The sequence below is a fragment of the Mustela putorius genome, unplaced genomic scaffold (genome assembly GCF_011764305.1).
Source record: "Mustela putorius furo isolate JIRA1106 unplaced genomic scaffold, ASM1176430v1.1 tig00000083_pilon_pilon_pilon, whole genome shotgun sequence".
Lineage (NCBI taxonomy): Eukaryota > Metazoa > Chordata > Mammalia > Carnivora > Mustelidae > Mustela > Mustela putorius.
The window spans coordinates 4,675,851-4,693,760 of NW_025421273.1; the positions used below are offsets into that span (position 1 = coordinate 4,675,851).

Here is a 17,910-nt window from a genome sequence, read left to right on the forward strand (position 1 = left end):
TCTCATTTCTTTTATCACCATTTCATAGTTATTGTGTACAATCTCTGGTAGATGTTTTGTTAGATTTCTACACAATTATTTTATTTTCTCTGGAACAATTGGGAATGATATTGCATTTTTTATTTCATTTTCCCACTGTTTATTGTCCGTATATAGAAATGCAATTGACTTTCATGTATTGCTCTTGAATCCAATGACTCAGTTCTAGGAGTTTTGTTTTTGTTTTTGTTTTTGTTTTTTCTTTTCTATAGATTCCCTGGGATTTTCTACATACACAATCTTGTTATCTGCAAACAGTTTTATTCTTCTCTTTTCCTTCTTTGCCAATCTTTTTCCTTATATTTCTTTTTTTTTTTATTGCAGTGGCTAGAAATTCTGGAATTATGTGAATAAGAGTCCTAAAATCAGACATCCTTGCCCTGTTCCTGATTTCAGAGACAAATAATTCAGTCTTTCATCATTAAGCATAAAGTTAGCTGTGGATACTTTTTATGATAGTAAGGAGGTCCTCTCTTCTAAGTGTACTAAGAGTTTTTAAATCATGAATGATAATTGAATTTTGTTAAATGCTTTTCCTTTGTCAATTGATACCATGCCTTTTTCTTTTTAGTCTGTCTGTATGGTGTATTACATTGACTGATTTTCAAATACTGAGTCACCCTTTCATACCTAAAATAAGTGTCACTTGTCATGGTGTATTTTTATATTCAAGAAATTTTATTTACATAAATATATTTAAAAGTTATTAAAAGTTAAAAATTTTTGAAATTAATACTTATAGTAATATATAAAAGTTATATTTGAGTTGACAAAATTTTGTTGAGAATTTTGCATCTATATTCATGAATGGTATTGGAACCAAATCACCCCCATATTGAAAGGCAACAAGATGACTCTGAACTTTCTAGTGAGCTTCACTAAGATGGTGGGCGAGGGGTATTTAGATTGTTGAAATGAAAGAGGAAAAGATCACTAGGGAAGAAATAAGAAACCAATGAAAGTCATATTGGATAATGTCTAATTTTTATCTTGAGGAGAAAAAAGGGAAATTTTATTTTTAATAATATTATAAATTACTTTATTCTCCTGGAATTCTGAAACTTTGAGTCATTGTTTCGAATATCTTAATTAATTTAAGACATGGAAAGGAGAAATTAGTATCATTTAATATTTAACCCCACCCCCCAAAAAAACCTTCACCCAAATTAGCTCAATTTTCAAAAAGTTTATTAGGTATCTTTTCAAATTCCTTTAGACCTCTATATAGTGATTAGGTATTACTCAGATTATATTTAAGGAACTATGGAATTTTTCCCACAATACTCCTTTTTATTAACAGTAAAGCAATAATTCAGCTGTCAAAAATAAAAATTTCTCTTATAATTACAATTTTCAGTTTAGCTCATTAAGCTGTTTCTAAGAAAAATATCTTAAAAACACCTCCAATGAATATAAAAACAATTAAATGATTCCATAATTTAGAAGTTAAACTACAATCTGAAACATACATTTCAAAAAGAAATATAGCAATTGAGTAGTCAGATTCAAATAACTTTTTTCAGAAGTCATTAAAATTAATTATCACAGCTTAACACTTGAATTGTACTTACCTGAACTATTATTTTAATGAAAAATTGAAAAAAAAAGATAATTACAAATAATAACTTACTCTTGTCTGTTTATTTTTATTTCCCATGCCAAGTAGTAAATCTGATCTTTAATTATATATACTAACAATATTTTCACAAAATCTAATGCTGATTAAACATGAGTTAGATGATATTTGTAAAACTTTATATGTTAATTTATAATTTTCTGTTCTACAAATGTTTGCATAAATAATAGATTGGGGTGTTGCTTTTTCCATGATCTTTGTTTAATTAGAAACACTCTTGGCAATTCAACATAATTGGAGGGAAAAAAATGACAGATAATTTCTTCTTTGTATTAAATGTAATTATCTGAGCTGTCTGGAAAGTAAATTTTCAAAAATCTTACTTATGCCAGTGTAGATTTTCTGTGAGAAACTACTGTGTTTAACTTTGTTATAAAATATTTCAAATTCATTTTAATAGTTCCAGGAAAAGAAGACTAATGGTACAGCTGAAGGGATGTGTTAACAACACACAGACATTCGCCTCTCTGCAGATCTTTCTTTTTCACACACACACACACACACACACACACACACACTTCTCTTTCTTCTAGACATTTACAGAAGAGAAATAAGTACAGAGATTGCCAATTTAGAACATTCATTATGAAACTATAAAGAAAACAGGGGTAAAATATGGTCCTGAAATTTAGGATTAATTAAGTTCTTTCTTCCAAACCCATTTCTAGCGTTGGTGGTATAGTGGTGAGCATAGCTGCCTTCCAAACCTATTTCTACATACCCACACACATCCATTAAGGAAGGTACACAGGTACAGACAATCCATTAAGAGAATGGAAATAAGGCCTTCCATCCTAACACAAAATATTCCTTAGAATGTAAATACATTCTCAGGATACAAATAGAGTAGTTAATGTGAATATACCCATCTCATATTAAAGTCCTCTTTATTATAACACTATAACACCTGATACTAGAGAAGGAGCTATTGGTGTAAGAAAGTGTTTTTGAAAAAAATTAAAAAAAAATTTAAAAACCACCATTGACACAAAAATGTCCACAGCAGGAAGAAAATTTTATAAAAGGGCAAGAAGTTCATTGAGCACTAAGTACCAAGAAAAATGAAATTTAAAAAAAGTCACATAAAGGCAAATTAATTTAGAATGTTACACATTAAAGACGAAAAGAATGTTTAAACTCTTTGAGACAGAAAACAATAAAATAACAAATAAATGGAGGCGCCCCACCCCAAGAAATAAGCATCAAAATAACATCATACTGGGGTGCCTGGGTGGCTCACTGGATTAAGCCTCTGCTTCTGCTCAGGTCATGATCTCAAGGTCCTAGGATTGAGCCCCGCATCGGGCTTTCTGCTCAGCAGTGAGCTTGCTTCCCCCTATCTCTGCCTGCCTCTCTGTCTACTTGCAATCTCTCTCTCTCTTTCAAATAAATAAATAAAATCTTAAAAAAAAAACCATACTTTTCACCAATGAGTAGGGATGTTAAGAAGCATTAGGGCAAGGTCTCAAAGCGGGGAGAGGAAATAGAATAAAATCTGGATTTTTTAAAAGAATTTATTTATTTATTTATTTACTTACTTGAGAGAGAGAGAGTAATAAACAGCATGAGAAGTAAGAGGGTCAGGGGGAGAAGCAAGCTCCTCACTGAGCCAGAAGCCCAATGCAGGACTTGATCCCAGGCCTCTGGGATCATGACATGAGCTGAAGGCAGTCAATTTGCCTACCGAACCACCTAAGCCCTCCTAAAGTCTAGATTTCTATATCACATGAAATTACTAAACTGTTTTCATTAACCAAAAATCACTGAATGTTTCCTTGCATGGAAATATCTTCTCAAGGAAATTACCTACATATTGACTTCAGAAAATGAGAATAAAAACCAGAAACTATGAATGTATTTTCTTTCTTTCTTTCTTTCTTTTTTTTAAGATTTTATTTATTTATTTGAAAGGGAGAGAATGAGAAAGAGAAATCACAAGAGGCCAGAGGGTCAGAGGGAGAAGCAGACTCTCCGCTGAGCAGGGAGCCCACCAACACAGGACTCAATTCTTGGACTCCAAGATCATGACCAGAACTGAAGGCAGTCACTTAACAACTGAGCCACTCAGGTGCTCTGTAGCACTTTCTGATGGTCTTAATTCTCAGCTTCCCTTCAGCAGTTTTGTTCTCTAGCAGCAGCAGTATGGAACTATGGCAGTGGCCACTAACTTAAAAAAAAAAAAATGTTGTGGGGACAAGTTGAAATTCTGTTTATTAAAACTATATGGCAGGGGCATCTGGGTGGCTCAGTTGGTTAAGTGACTGTCTTTGGCTCAGGTCATGATCCCAGAGTCCTGTGATGGAGTCCCACATCAGTCTCCCAGCTCTCAGGGAAGTCTGCTTCTCCTTCTGACTTCTTCCCTCTCACGCTCTCTCTCACACACTCTCTCTCAAATAAATAAATAAAACCTTAAAAAAAATAACAGCTATATGGTAAATTGACTTTTAAGAAATTATTCTCTTATCATCCAAAATTAGAAAATATAATTTTTTCAGTAAGCAAAACCAAATTCAATTTAAAAAAATTGGTTGTTGATTATAATGTTACAAAATATAGTCATTGCCTAAAAAAATGTGACCATAACATCAGCATGATTTTAAGAGTTAGAAGAATGTAAAAATTAAAAATACATTTGCTGTTGACACTAGGGTTATTCAGTCTAGAATGGCACTGCTGCTATGACATTAAAAAACCTGGAGAGAAAAAAAATCCAGGGTCTGAATTAAACATTACACAATCATTTTAATAAACCAAAATCCATCAATTTTAACATTATCTATCAAGCTACAGAGAAAACAAAACATTTAATTATGTTTGACACAATAGAATATACATATTATCATCTTTAAAGTGCAGGTCAAAGTGAAGAATCATAGAGATAATAACATGTTCATCTCATAAAAGGGAAAGTCAAAAATAATGTTTATGTTGGTTAAACAAATTAGAAATTTCAGTAGTTAAAAGCAATTAACAAGGATAATCAGCAGAAAATGTTTGAAGTGTTAAAATTACCAAGAATTAGAAGAAGGAAAGGTGTGAGAAAGTTGGAAGTGGAGAAATAAATTAATAGCCAATATATCACAGCCCAAGAACAGTAAAATAATCTTCATTTGATGAATTTTAAAAAAAGAGCATAAGCATATATGTTAGATACGTAAAGGCAATCACCAGAACAGGTCTAAACAGATATAATTAAAGCCTAAGTTATTATAGTTGGCCATGCAGAAGGTTAGGGCAAGAAATTGATGAGTTTTTTACCTCTATCAACAAAATTTTTGTGTTAAAAAAAAAAAAAACTATGTGGATCATTTTGATATATTTTTTAGAAGTTAAGAATGATTTTAAATTTTAATGGCACTTTATTGTAAGGTGACTTTTGGTAAAAATTTTGTTGAACTAACAGTTCTAATAATTTCAAAATTGATAAATTTCATCCTTTATATTGTTTTAAAGAAAAGAGAATTATTGAGATTTCGAGAAAATACTTTTGTTAATGTTTTAATATTTCAGGTACTACTATATTAAAATATAATTTATCTTTTTTAAGAATTTCATTTTTTTAAAGATTTTATTTGTTTATTTATTTATTAGAATGAGAGAGAGCACAAACAGGCAGAGTGTCAGAGGAGGCAGAGAGAAGCAGGCTCCCCACTGAGCGAGTAGCCAGGTATGGGAGTCGATCCCAGGACCCTGGGATCATGACCTGAGCCAAAGGCAACTGCTTAATGGACAGAGCTACCCAGACATCCTATAATTTATCATTTTCTGGAATTAAAAAATATATAACTATATAATAATCCTACCTACAAATATTCTTCCTGGGTTCTTCCCCTTAACTTTTCTTTTTTCAATTCTGTAAGCTTAATAGTTATGAATTAAGGTTTTGAATTTTAAAAACTTAGAAAATAGTTAAAGCATTAATAATGGGAGTTAACAGTATTAATTAATTGAGTATGATGAATCAGACACTATGCTAACTGCTTTGTATGCATCATCTCATTTATTAATCAGAGTAGCTTTCTCACTTAGGAATTCTTATGACCTCTGTTTTAAATACAAGGAAGTAGAGATTGAAGAGGTTAAGTAGAGGTTCAAGATTTATTTTTCACTTAGTTAATAAATCTTTATTATGTAAGAAATATTCTAGAATGTTTGGTACATACCAATGGGGGGAAAAAAAACAGACAAACCTTTACCATCCTGGGACTTACATTCTATTGTGTGGATATAGTAATTTAAAATAAGTCAAATAAATAAACTACGTTGTTTTTATAAGATGATAAATACTATGAAAAAAATATATGGCATAAAGCTGATTGGTAGGGCAATCGCAATTTTAAATATGGTGGTCACGATAATACTCATTGAGATGTCATTTAAGCAACTCTCAAAGGATGTGAAGAAGATATCTAAGTGGGTATCTGTGTTAAGGTCACTGAAGACAGAGGGAGTAACCACAGGAAAAGCTTTAAGACAAGAAAACTATAAAGAACAATGTAGGGCTCCACTGCTCATTACAAAGATTTTGACTTTTACTAAAAGTGTAACAGGAAATATGAGGAACAAAACAGTGACTTTACCTGAGTGTATGAGCTCACTCAACAAGGAAGCCATAGTGTTAGTGTTAGTAAGAGCTCATTCACCTCAATCTTTGGAGAAAGGAATGTGGGTAGAGGGAAGAGGGAATAACATATTAAAGTTATTAAGACATGATGATATGGTATGTGAGGAACAGGGTTTCTGTACAAGAAAAATCAGAAGACCAAGATGGAACAGATATTGAACACTTGATGCCAAAGATTTATAAGTGTGTTTTGTAGACTTCCGGACACCAGACACAGGTTTTTATTAAGGTTCATCAATTCAGGTGTCCCTTTTAAACTTATTCTTCCCATTAAAATTAGCAACTTTTGATTCTGTTCTATCATTGAACTTGGCCCTTAAACTAAGGATTAAGTGTTTTTCAGGAAGATTCTTTAGATGGTTCCATGAAAGATACTCTAAACAATTAATTTTTAAAAAAATGGAAGAAAAACTGTCACATAAGAGTTATGGTGCCACTGGGGCCATCCACAGCTGCTAAAGAGTAGCATAGAAAGCTCCAGGAGTACCTAGCAGCCAAGGGAAAACTGAAGTGCCACAACACCAAGCCTATTAAAAAGCTAAGAGTAATTGTTTGAATATTCTTTTTTCTAAATCTATTATTATACTCAAAAAGGATGTTACAAATCATGCTGCTTTGCCTAGCAAAGATGTAAGACCCACTGGCATTAAATTCCAGCCCAGACCTGCCAATATCACAGGATCCAGAAGCCAAAGTTGGAGCCACCCGAACTTCTAGGCCAAAGGCTGACTTCAGGATGTACGTCTTCTAACTTAAACTGTAAGCCTTCCAGCAATAGTCAAGAAAAGCATAAAGCTGGTTCATTCATTACTGGAGAACTGTTTAGAAAAGCTGTGGCATCACCAAATATACAAGAATTGAAAACTTCAAGACAGCAGGTAGCAGATCAAGGAAATGTTACATGTGCTGACCCTGTGGATAATAACCTTGCTGAAATGAATCCTTAGATAGCTTTCTAAAAGAGATAAACACAAAGAAACTTGCCCCAAACTTTCTCAGACTCTGAAAGGAAGACAAATTGCTGAATGATGGATAATAGGTAAACCAAAGACTAACTCCTATAATCAAACCAAAAGCAATTTGGCTCCTAAACAAGCCTTGGGAAAAAGTTCAGGGAATAGTGCTGTTCTGAAAGAAGTAATAGATAGTTTGTTAAATAAACACAAATTAAGATTCCATCAGTAAAGTCACAGCAACTCTCGAGAGGACCAAATCTTGTAAGACCAGGATAAAAACTCCCCAGTTTCCCTCTTATTACATTCAGACCCTTAGTAGGACTCAGACATCAAAGAAACAAGTAGTCAAGGACATAAAGGATATAAAGGTCAATAAGGATAAATAAAAAAGACAAAATGAAATTAAGGTACAGTCACACACTGTTACTGAACAAAGAAGGCAAACCAAATCTTGGACATGCCCCAGTGTGCTTCAGGGAGGCTCTAGTAACAGACATCCAAACATTAAGCAAGACCAGAAATCCACTAAAACTGTTTTAGATCTCAGACATCACATGTACTGCAAAATATCAAAAACCTTAAGCCAAAATCTTAATTTGACAGTTGGCAATTTTAATTCAGTCATTCCAAACACCCCTAACATAACAGAAAACAGCACTAATGGGAATAAATGCATCAACAGCTATCATCGCAAAGCACAGAATTTGGACTCCAAATTGAAAAAAATATTCTTCCCTGGAACCAGTTTCTCAATAAGACAGCTCCCAAAACTCAATATGGTGACCAACCTGTAAATGCAAGAAGAGTCCCAAATGAGACCCAAACTAATCCAAATATCAAGAAGATGAAAGCAGAGGATTGAGGGGAAAAAAAACTAGAAGAATGGCAGAAATCTAAGGCAAAAAATCTAAAAACAGTCTTCTATGGATTTTTTTTTAAGATTTTATTTATTTATTTGACAGAGAGAGATCACAAGTAGGCAGAGAGGCAGGCAGAGAGAGAGAGAGGAGGAAGCAGACTCCCTGCTGAGCAGAGAGCCGGATGCGGAACTCGATCCCAGGACCCTGAGATCATGACCTGAGCCGAAGGCAGCGGCTTAACGCACTGAACCACCCAGGCGCCCAAGTCTTCTATGGATCTTAAAAAGAAAAATAATAGAGGGAATTAATATTTCATTCTGGAAGAGTATGGAAAAAGACGAAGAAAAGAAAGTACAACTTGAGTGCTGATTCACAGACCTGTACCCCTGGGGATAAAAATACATGTTTATAAAAAATAAAAAATTTAAAAAAAAAGAAAGAAAGTACAACTTGAACTGTACTATAAAATTAATAACACTCTAACAATGTCTGCAGATCATTGAAGGGGGTGTACTTTCTAATTAAATATTTGCCATATTGTCTGGTGTTCCTGAGGCTGAAAAAATCTGCTAAATTCTGAATCTGCAAAGCAAAGTGGTTGGCAAGTAAAGGCACTTTTGATATTATTGGGCTGTAAGAAGATGCTGTTATAAATGGGGCAACACCGATACAAGTCAGAAGTTGTTAATATTTGCCAGACCCAAACAGAATCACAGAGGGAGTGACCTATGCCTTTGTAGTTGCCGAAATGCATATAACATCCATAAAAGAGCATGCCAGTAAGAAGGAATTTGAAATGTCTTGTCTTTAAAAGAAAGAGAACGCATTACAGCAATACCCCCTCCCCCAAATAACCAAGGCAGAAGAGGATAATCATTCTGGTATCAAATTACGAATCATCCCAATTCCTAGAATAAGTGGAATACCAGAAGTGCAAGGCTTGAAGCTCATCACTCCTGTATGACATTCCCAAGGACTACCTGGAAACGCTGCAGGGACATGATCTAGTAGTGGCTTCCCTTAATGAGCTATTAGAAGTGGAAGAAGTAGAGTTTTATATTTTATAAAAATGAAGATTTGCCTATAACATTAGGGTTTAAAATTTTTGGCTTATAAATTCTTAATACCTTAAAAAAAAGAAGAAGAAGAAGTTTTTCAGAGCCTCTATGAAACAAGAAACACCCTGGAAAAATCCTGGTGACCTGGAAAAAACTATATAATGGACAGGCAGATTATGGGCTTTCAGGATTTAGTAATTCACTGGGTGTACTCCCAAATTTAATATCCTTACAGGACTGTATTTGGTTTATTTGTTTAGGACTATAGCTGGCCACACTGTTTTATAGCATACATAAATTCTAAACTATTGACTATTACTTTACCTCACAAGTATGGTAAACATTTTAACTTTATTGATCTACTTTACTCTCAGTATAGTTCTTTTTTGTAACAGAAGTTTAGTGCCAAAGCATGATGGACTTTCTATTTTGCACCTGCCTTAGCAGAGAGGGTGAGTCTTCCCAGCTGAGCTTAGAAGCTAGTCTTCCTGACTGGAAGCCACGTGATAGCCAGTCTGGCCAAATCCACTCATTTTGCAGTTTATCCTAGCTATGTCTTTGTTCAGAGATTGCAAATGACTTTTATGCGTGGCTTAGACTTCTGTCACTTTGTCCCTGTAGATGAGGGGCAATTCATGCCCTGCCTGTGCCAAGTCTCCTCTAATGAAACACAGTTCTGAATTGGGGTAGTCACCTAGCTTTTTATTCTAAACCTAATTTTGCATTTGGTTTTTCGTTTGTTTGTTGGTTTGTTTGTTTTGTTTAGAAATGCTTCAAATAAAAACAAGAGGGAGCAGTGGAGAGGGGGAGGGAAAGGGACCTTGCTTCTTCACTTTTATTCTTTGGTTTGATATGAGGCACCTGCCCTGAGAAGATGGTACAAGCCCCAAAGACTACTACAGGTTACCTTTCTTTCCTCCTGGGCAACTGCTCTTAGAAAGGTAAAATTAGAATCATTACATAAATATAATGTATACATAAATCTAGCCTACATGTTTTAAATTTTAAAATTTTAGCTTTCTTAAAATTTAAGTATTATCTAAAACAAAAAAGATCAAATTTTGTTCATTCCTTAAAAAAAAAGTAGCATGCACTATTCTTTTTTTTTTATTTATTTATTTATTTATTTTTTTAATATTTTATTTATTTATTTGACAGAGAGAGAGATCACAAGCAGGCAGAGAGGCAGGCAGAGAGAGAGAGAGAGAGGAGGAAGCAGGCTCCCTGCTGAGCAGAGAGCCCGATGCGGGACTCGATCCCAGGACCCTGAGATCATGACCTGAGCCGAAGGCAGAGGCTTTAACCCACTGAGCCACCCAGGTGCCCCTTTATTTATTTTTTTATTTTCAGCATAACAGTATTCGTTATTTTTACACCACACCCAGTGCTCCATGCAATACGTGCCCTCTATAATACCCACCACCTGGTACCCCGACCTTCCACCCCCCGCCCCTTCAAAACCCTCAGATTGTTTTTCAGAGTCCACAGTCTCACATGCACTATTCTAGGGTTTTAAGCATAGTGCTATGGTAGCCCAGAGCGGGAAGCCATTATTACCTATGTTAGGGAATGAGTGACACATAAGTTATGTTGCTTCAATGACAAATACGAGTTGCTTGGGTACTGAAGAGGAAAATGTCCATACTGCAGACAACATGAGGCTTAAAAACAAGAACAAGGTGTGAACTCTGATAAAACAAAAAAATATATATAGCAGAAAAACACACAAATTAGTGGGTAATTCACTAAACTACAGAAATTTACCAAAAAATGTTATGTGAATTTAAGTCATTACAGATATGGCTTCCATCAGTGAGAACATTTTCTAGTATTAATATAAACTTTTTTGATTCTTATTTGAAAAATTAGGATTTTGAATTTGGTAACCTTTAATGTGTCTTTCGGTTTCATGAGTCTATGAAATACCAAAAATACAAATGTATGCAGATCTTCCTTGACTCACATTAGAGCTGTATCCTAATAAGCCATAAACATAGTAAGTAAAATCATCCTAAGTCAAAAATGCATTTAATACACCTAACCTACTGAACACCATAACTGAACTAGTTGGACAGTTGGACAAAATAATCTAACACAAAGCTTATTTTATTAATTATGTTGACTATCTCATATAATTCATTAAATAGTTTTCTGAAAGTGAGAAACAGAATGGGTACAGGATGGTTGTAAGTGTTATTACACTGGCTGCTTACCTTCATGATTGTGTGACTGGCTGGGGGATGTGGCTCATTGCCACTACCCAGTGTCATGAGAAAGTATCATGCTGGGGAACCTGGGTGGTTCAGTGGGTTAAAGCCTCTGCCTTCGGCTGAGGTCATGATCCCAGGGTCCTGGGATTGAGCCCCGCATCGGGCTCTCTGCTCCCCAGGGACCCTGCTTCCTCCTCTCTCTCTGCCTTTCTCTCTGCCTACTTGTGATCTCTGTCTGTCAAATAAATGAATAAAATCTTTGAAAAAAAAAAAGAAAGTATCATAGAATATATCATTAGTCCACAAAAAAGATCACAATTCAAAAATTTAAGTATAGTTTCTATTGAATGTGTATCATTTTGGCACCATTACAAAGTAAAAAAAAAAAAAAAATTTAAGTTGAACCATTATCTTTTTATTTTGTGAACCTCCAAATCATTTTTACCATTTGCACTAGTTATTTTTCTAAAGCAGCCTGACTTATAGCAGATGTAATTTTGTACTGTAAAGTCAACATAAAGGCTTTTCTACTTATTCAAATAATCAAATAAATATTTCAAATGATATATACTACATTTTCTTTTAAGTCTCCAAAATTATCAAACTCACATGATCTTTAAATTGCTCATTAAATAAACTATGTTTTTTGTGAGTCTCACACAAAATTATTTGTTCTCAGTATGACAACTTTCTTTCTATCACTAATACATGCATGAGCTAATTTTCCCACAAATGAAGAGATATAAAAACTTGTTCAAATAAGATGTTACTCAGTAAGGGGTAATGTAAAATCTAAAAGTACTGTGTCTCTTTATTCCTCCACTCTTATGTATTTCTTTGACTGCAAAACATTAAATAGTGCTTCAGCAGGGGAGAATGAAATAAAATAGTGATTCATTTACAATTACGTGAAAACTAGTATAATAACCAGATATGAGTAAGTCTTACACAATTCTTTAGCATATTTCTTTTCAAAGGACGTTTTTAGTGCATGTCCCCATTTTGGTTTAAGATTGAGTAATTATGTTAAATATATTTTTTCAGTATGTGCATCTTTCAATGACATTCACCAAAGTAAAATCTATCCCAGTAAGCTAGATAATAATATTAATTATCACAGTATACTTGGAAAAGAATGCTTCTATTAATATGACTTTGCACATAACACTAATAATTTTTTATTTTTCTAAAGAAGAAATTATAGAATGTGGTATCTAATGAGGAAATAAACATGATTTCAATTCTGAATGATTTGAGAGATCTGAAAAACTAATCTCTTCTATAAGTGGAATTAAATACTGAATTTTCTTAATCTTTAATATAGTTTAAGTTAATGATTAATTTTCAAGCTACTAAAAATCCTTACTATAACCTCTGAGAATGTGACATTTATCAAATTATGATAAGCTCCCATTCTGAATGACAAACTGACTGTTAAATATTTCAGTCTTTATGTGAAGAGAAAAGTCAAGGGTAAGTTCTCTACTTGTGTCACCTGTTTTATTTACTGGTACATCCTTTCCCTTATTTAAACCTAGCTTAGAAACAGTGTTTCTTTTTTCATAAACTTAAGCCAAATATATTCAGTAAACATGTTATAATAATAAAAATGTAAAAAAGGAAAAAATTTAGGGTACAAAAAATGATACATAAATTTTGGTTCTCTCCCACTGACAATAAAATACTAACTCTGTATCAGAATGTTTAAGAGATTACATTTTATACATAAATATTTAAACACACGGAACTGAGTAAGTTTACCTGTTGAGCACTTAAAATATCTTCTTGGAACCTAATAGAGATGCGAGTGAATGAGAGAAAACTCCTGCCTTTGCAGAACTCTTGTTCTAGTTGGAGAGACAAGCACTATAAAATAAACAAATAAGTTAACGTGTCACTTATTGACAAGTGCAAAGAAGAAAAAGAATAAAGTCTGAAGAACATTTTATAAGGTAAAACCTTATTAAAAATCGTAAGGCCCCAAAAGCATCCTTTTATCTTGTTTTCATTCTTATTCTCCTGTCAAGAATGAATCATTTTTTTCACTACATATACTCAATATCCTAAGACATTCTCTATTTACTGTCTTCATAGAATAAGTTGATATGTTTTTCTTGCTGATTTATTAGACTACTACACCTACTAAAAGCTTAACTTAATAATATTAATTACACACTCTGTATTTTTTTATATGAAATTATACATACCAAAGGATTCTGGGAAGATTGCAAAGTAGGAAACACTAGGAATACGCTTTTCCACCTAATTAAGAATTGCATTGGTGGTATCTGTCTGATGTAAATGTTTTGGAACTCTAGAATCTATTAGAACCTTGCAAATTCCAGAGGAATGCTCAGAGAGTAAACTATAGTTAATTTTAATCCATTTCAGTTTAGAGCACAGTAGCAGCTACACATCCTTCCCGTCCACTAACCATATGGCAGACAGCAGTGCATGCATCTCAAGAGCAGCTTGCACACAATTTGTGGGAACCAGTGTAGACCAAAAAGACCCTCCCCTCCAAATACAGGAGATCTGTGCTCTGAATACAGACTGCTCTTTCTGATTACAGAGATACACACAAAGAGGCAGCAGCTATTGTTGTGCTTCCTCTCATTGCTACAAACCCTCTCCCTCTGGGTGACATGATTTCTAAAATATTTAAAAGTCCCACTTTGGGAAACAAACATTAAAAATAGGCCACTCAACAGGCGCCTGGGTGACTCAGTCAGTTAAAAGTCTACCTTTGGCTCAGTCATAATCCCAGTGTCCTGAGATCCAGCCTCACATTGGGAATCCCTGCTCAGCAGGGAGTCTCTTTCTCCCTCCCCCTGCTCTTGCACTCTTACTCTCTCTCTTTCTCCCTTCCAATAAATAAAATCTTAAAAAAAAAAAAAAACACAAAAACGAGGACACTCAAAAGCAATCTTATGTATGACAAAAATTCAAAAGTGACCATGAATGCCTAGGAAAAGATGTAGGATGATAAAGGACCTGAGAAGAACTGAAGTTTATACCTTAGGCTAATAATATTCAGGATAGCACATACAATAATCAACAAAACAAATGGAAAATATACACATTGTGGGAGTCCCAGAGAAGAGAGGGTGAGCAAGTAGAAGAAATGCTTGAAGAATTAGTAGCCAACCTTTCTAAATTTGTTGAAAGACATGTATATTAACAGCCCAGAAGCTGAACGAACAAGTATAATGAGCCAAAGAGACCCATACGAAATATATTTGAAAGCCAAAGACAGAGAATCTTGAAAGGAACAAGAGAAACAACCTGTCACATATAAGAACAGATTTCAGAAACTCTGGAGGAGAGAAGGCAGTGGGTTGATATGTTCAAATGTTAAAAGAAAAAAAAAATTGTCAACTAAGAATCTAGTCCAGCAAAACTGTCCTTCAAAAGCTGAGGGGATTTGGTGTCACTGGATTGCCATACAAGAAGTACTAAAGGGATTGTAGGTCAAAATGAAAGGACACTAGACAGGGTGGAAAATAAAGATATCAATAAAGGTAAATATTTGAGCAATCTGAAGAGATAGCATTGTTGTAATACTGGTGTGTAACTATACTTTTTATGTTTCACATGATTTAAGAGACTAACACTTTGAAAGAACAGTGGCTAGTCCAAAAGCTAGTATGGTAACTTTCTCCCACATTTTGCTTTCTACATAATTTAAGTTATAAATGTATTAAAAATTATTTGTATGTTATTGGGCACACCATAAAACATATATAAAGATCTAATTTGTTATATCAGCAATTGAAAAAAATGGAGATAGAGCTGTAAAGAGCAGAGTCTTTGCATATTATTGAAGTTAAACTTGTAGCAATTCAAGTTAAATTGCTGTAACTGTAGGATGTTAAACATAATACACATGAAAACCACAAGGAAAATAGATATAGAATATACATAAAAGGAAATTAGAAAGGAATTTAAGTCTTTCACTACAAAAAATTAGCTAAACACAAAAGAAGGCAGTCATGTGAGAAACATGGGACACAATCCTATAGGGGAATATAGGAACAAATAGCAGAATGACATAAGCAAGTCCCGCTTATGAGTAATCCCTTCAAATACAAGTGTATTTAACTCTCCAATCAAAATATAGAAACTGAAAGAATGAATTAAAAAAACATGATCTAACTATATGCTCTCTACAGAACACTTACTTTAAATATAAAGACTCGATACATTGAAAGCACAAGGATGGGAAAATATATTCTATGTAAATGGTAACTAGGAGAGAGCAAAATAGACTTGAAATTTTAAAAAAGTACAAGAGACAAAATGATACTTACACATTAATAAATTTCCAACACAACAAGAATGCATAACAATTATAAACATCAGCACACCTAATAACATAATATTAAGATATATGGTGGGGAAATTGACAGATTAAAGAGAGAAATAGACAATTCTATAATAACAGCTGGAGACTTAATGACCCCGTTCTTAATATTGGAAAGAACAATCAGATAGAAGATAAGGATGTAAAGGACTTCAACAACAGAAAAAACAATTAGATCTAAATGGCATTTACAGAGCACTCAACAACACAATACACATTCTTTTCAAGTATATTTGGGATACTTTCCAGGACAGATCATGTGTTAGGTCACAAATTGAGTATCAACTAATTTTTTTTTAAAAGATGTCATACAAAGTAAAGTGTCCGACCACAACAGGAGGAAGTTAGAAATGAATAACAGAAGAAAAACTGAAAAATTCAAAATTTGTGGAAAATAAATAACATGCTTTTAAGTAATCAATGGATCAAAGAATAGATTACAAGGGAAATTACAAAAATAAAACAAAATGAAAATGAAAAACACAACGTACCACAACTTATGGGAGAGGCAAAAACAGTGCAAATGGGGATACTTATAGCTATAAACATTTTCATTAAAAAACAAGAAAGCTCTTAAATAATCTATCTTTATAGTCTAAGGAAGAAAAAGAAGATCCAAGCCAAACCCAAAGCTAGCAAAAAGAAGGTTATAATAAAGATTAGAGAAGAGAAAAATAAAATGGAGAATATTAAAAAATTTTGAGAAAATCAATGAAACCAAAATTTGGTCTTTGAAAAGATCCACAAAATACACAAGTCTTTACTATGTGGATTAAAATGGGGCTATTAATAACAATTATTCAGAAATTAAAAAGATCATAAGAGAGTATAGTGAGCAACTGCACACCAACAAAGTGAATAACCTAGATTAAATGGACAAATTGCTAGTAACAAAAACTTATAGAGGATAAACCATGAAGAAATAAAAAATCTGAATAGACCTAGAGTTAGTTAGGTAATTAAATCAGTAATTAAAATTCCTGGATCTAATGGCTTCACTGAATTCTACCATTTAAAAAAAACAAAAACAAAAAACCTAACGCCAACCCCTCCCAAACTTTTCCAAATAACTGAAAAGGAAAGAAAACTTCTTGACTCATTCTATGAGATCACTGTAAGCTTGGTATCAAAGCCAGACAAAAACAGTATAAGGAAAGAAAAATATAGACAGAAAAGAAAAACACAGACAGTATCCCTTTTAAAGACTGAATTGAAAATCCTTCACAAATTATTAGCAAACCAAATTTAGTGGCATATTAAAAGGAGTTATACCAGGACAAAGTGGGATTTATTCCTGAAAGATAAGGATGCTTCATTATAGAACAATTGATCAATTAACTATACTATATTAACAGAATGAAGACAAAAAGTGATCATCTCAACAGATGCCAAAGAGCAGATAAAAATTCAATATGTTTTCACAATGAAAACACTCAACAAACTAAGAATAAGAAGATACTACCTCAACATAATAAAAGTCAATATGAAAAACCCACAGCAAACATGATACAATGCTAAGCAATTGAAAACATTTCCCCTAAGATCAGGAAAAAGGAACAGATGTTAGATTTTACCACTATTCATAGTGCTGAAAATTCTAGCCAGAGCCATTAGTCTAAGATAAGAAATAATGTTGTCCATATTAAAAAGGAAATAGTAAAATTATCTGTTTGTGGATGATATCTTATACATACAAAATCCTAAAATTTACACATGAACATGCATGCACACACACACACACACACACACACACAGAATTTAGAACTAAAAATTCAGTAAAGTAGCATGATGCAAAGTCAGTGCACAAAAATCAGTTGTATTGCTATTCACTAACAATGAACAATCTGAAAGTGAATTTAAGAAACCAATTCCAGGGGCGCCTGGGTAGCTCAGTGGGTTAAAGCCTCTGCCTTAGGCTCAGGTCATGATCTCAGGGTCCTGGGATGGAGGCCTGCATCAGGCTCTCTGCTCAGCAGGGAGCCTGCTTCCTCCTCTCTCTCTCTGCCTGCCTCTCTACCTACTTGTGATCTCTGTCTGTCAAATAAATAAATAAAAATCTCAAAAAAAAAAAAAAAGAGAAAACAATTCCATTTACAATAGTATTATTTTTTTAAAAGCCTGTTGATGGGTATTACGGAGGGCACATGTTGTGATGAGTCGAGGG

General features: G+C 33.6%; 1 pseudogene; it reads left to right on the plus strand.

The window, feature by feature from the left end:
- The first annotated feature begins 1,190 nt into the window (after positions 1 to 1,190).
- Positions 1,191 to 9,231, plus strand: LOC101673820 (annotated as a pseudogene).
- Positions 9,232 to 17,910: the final 8,679 nt, after the last annotated feature.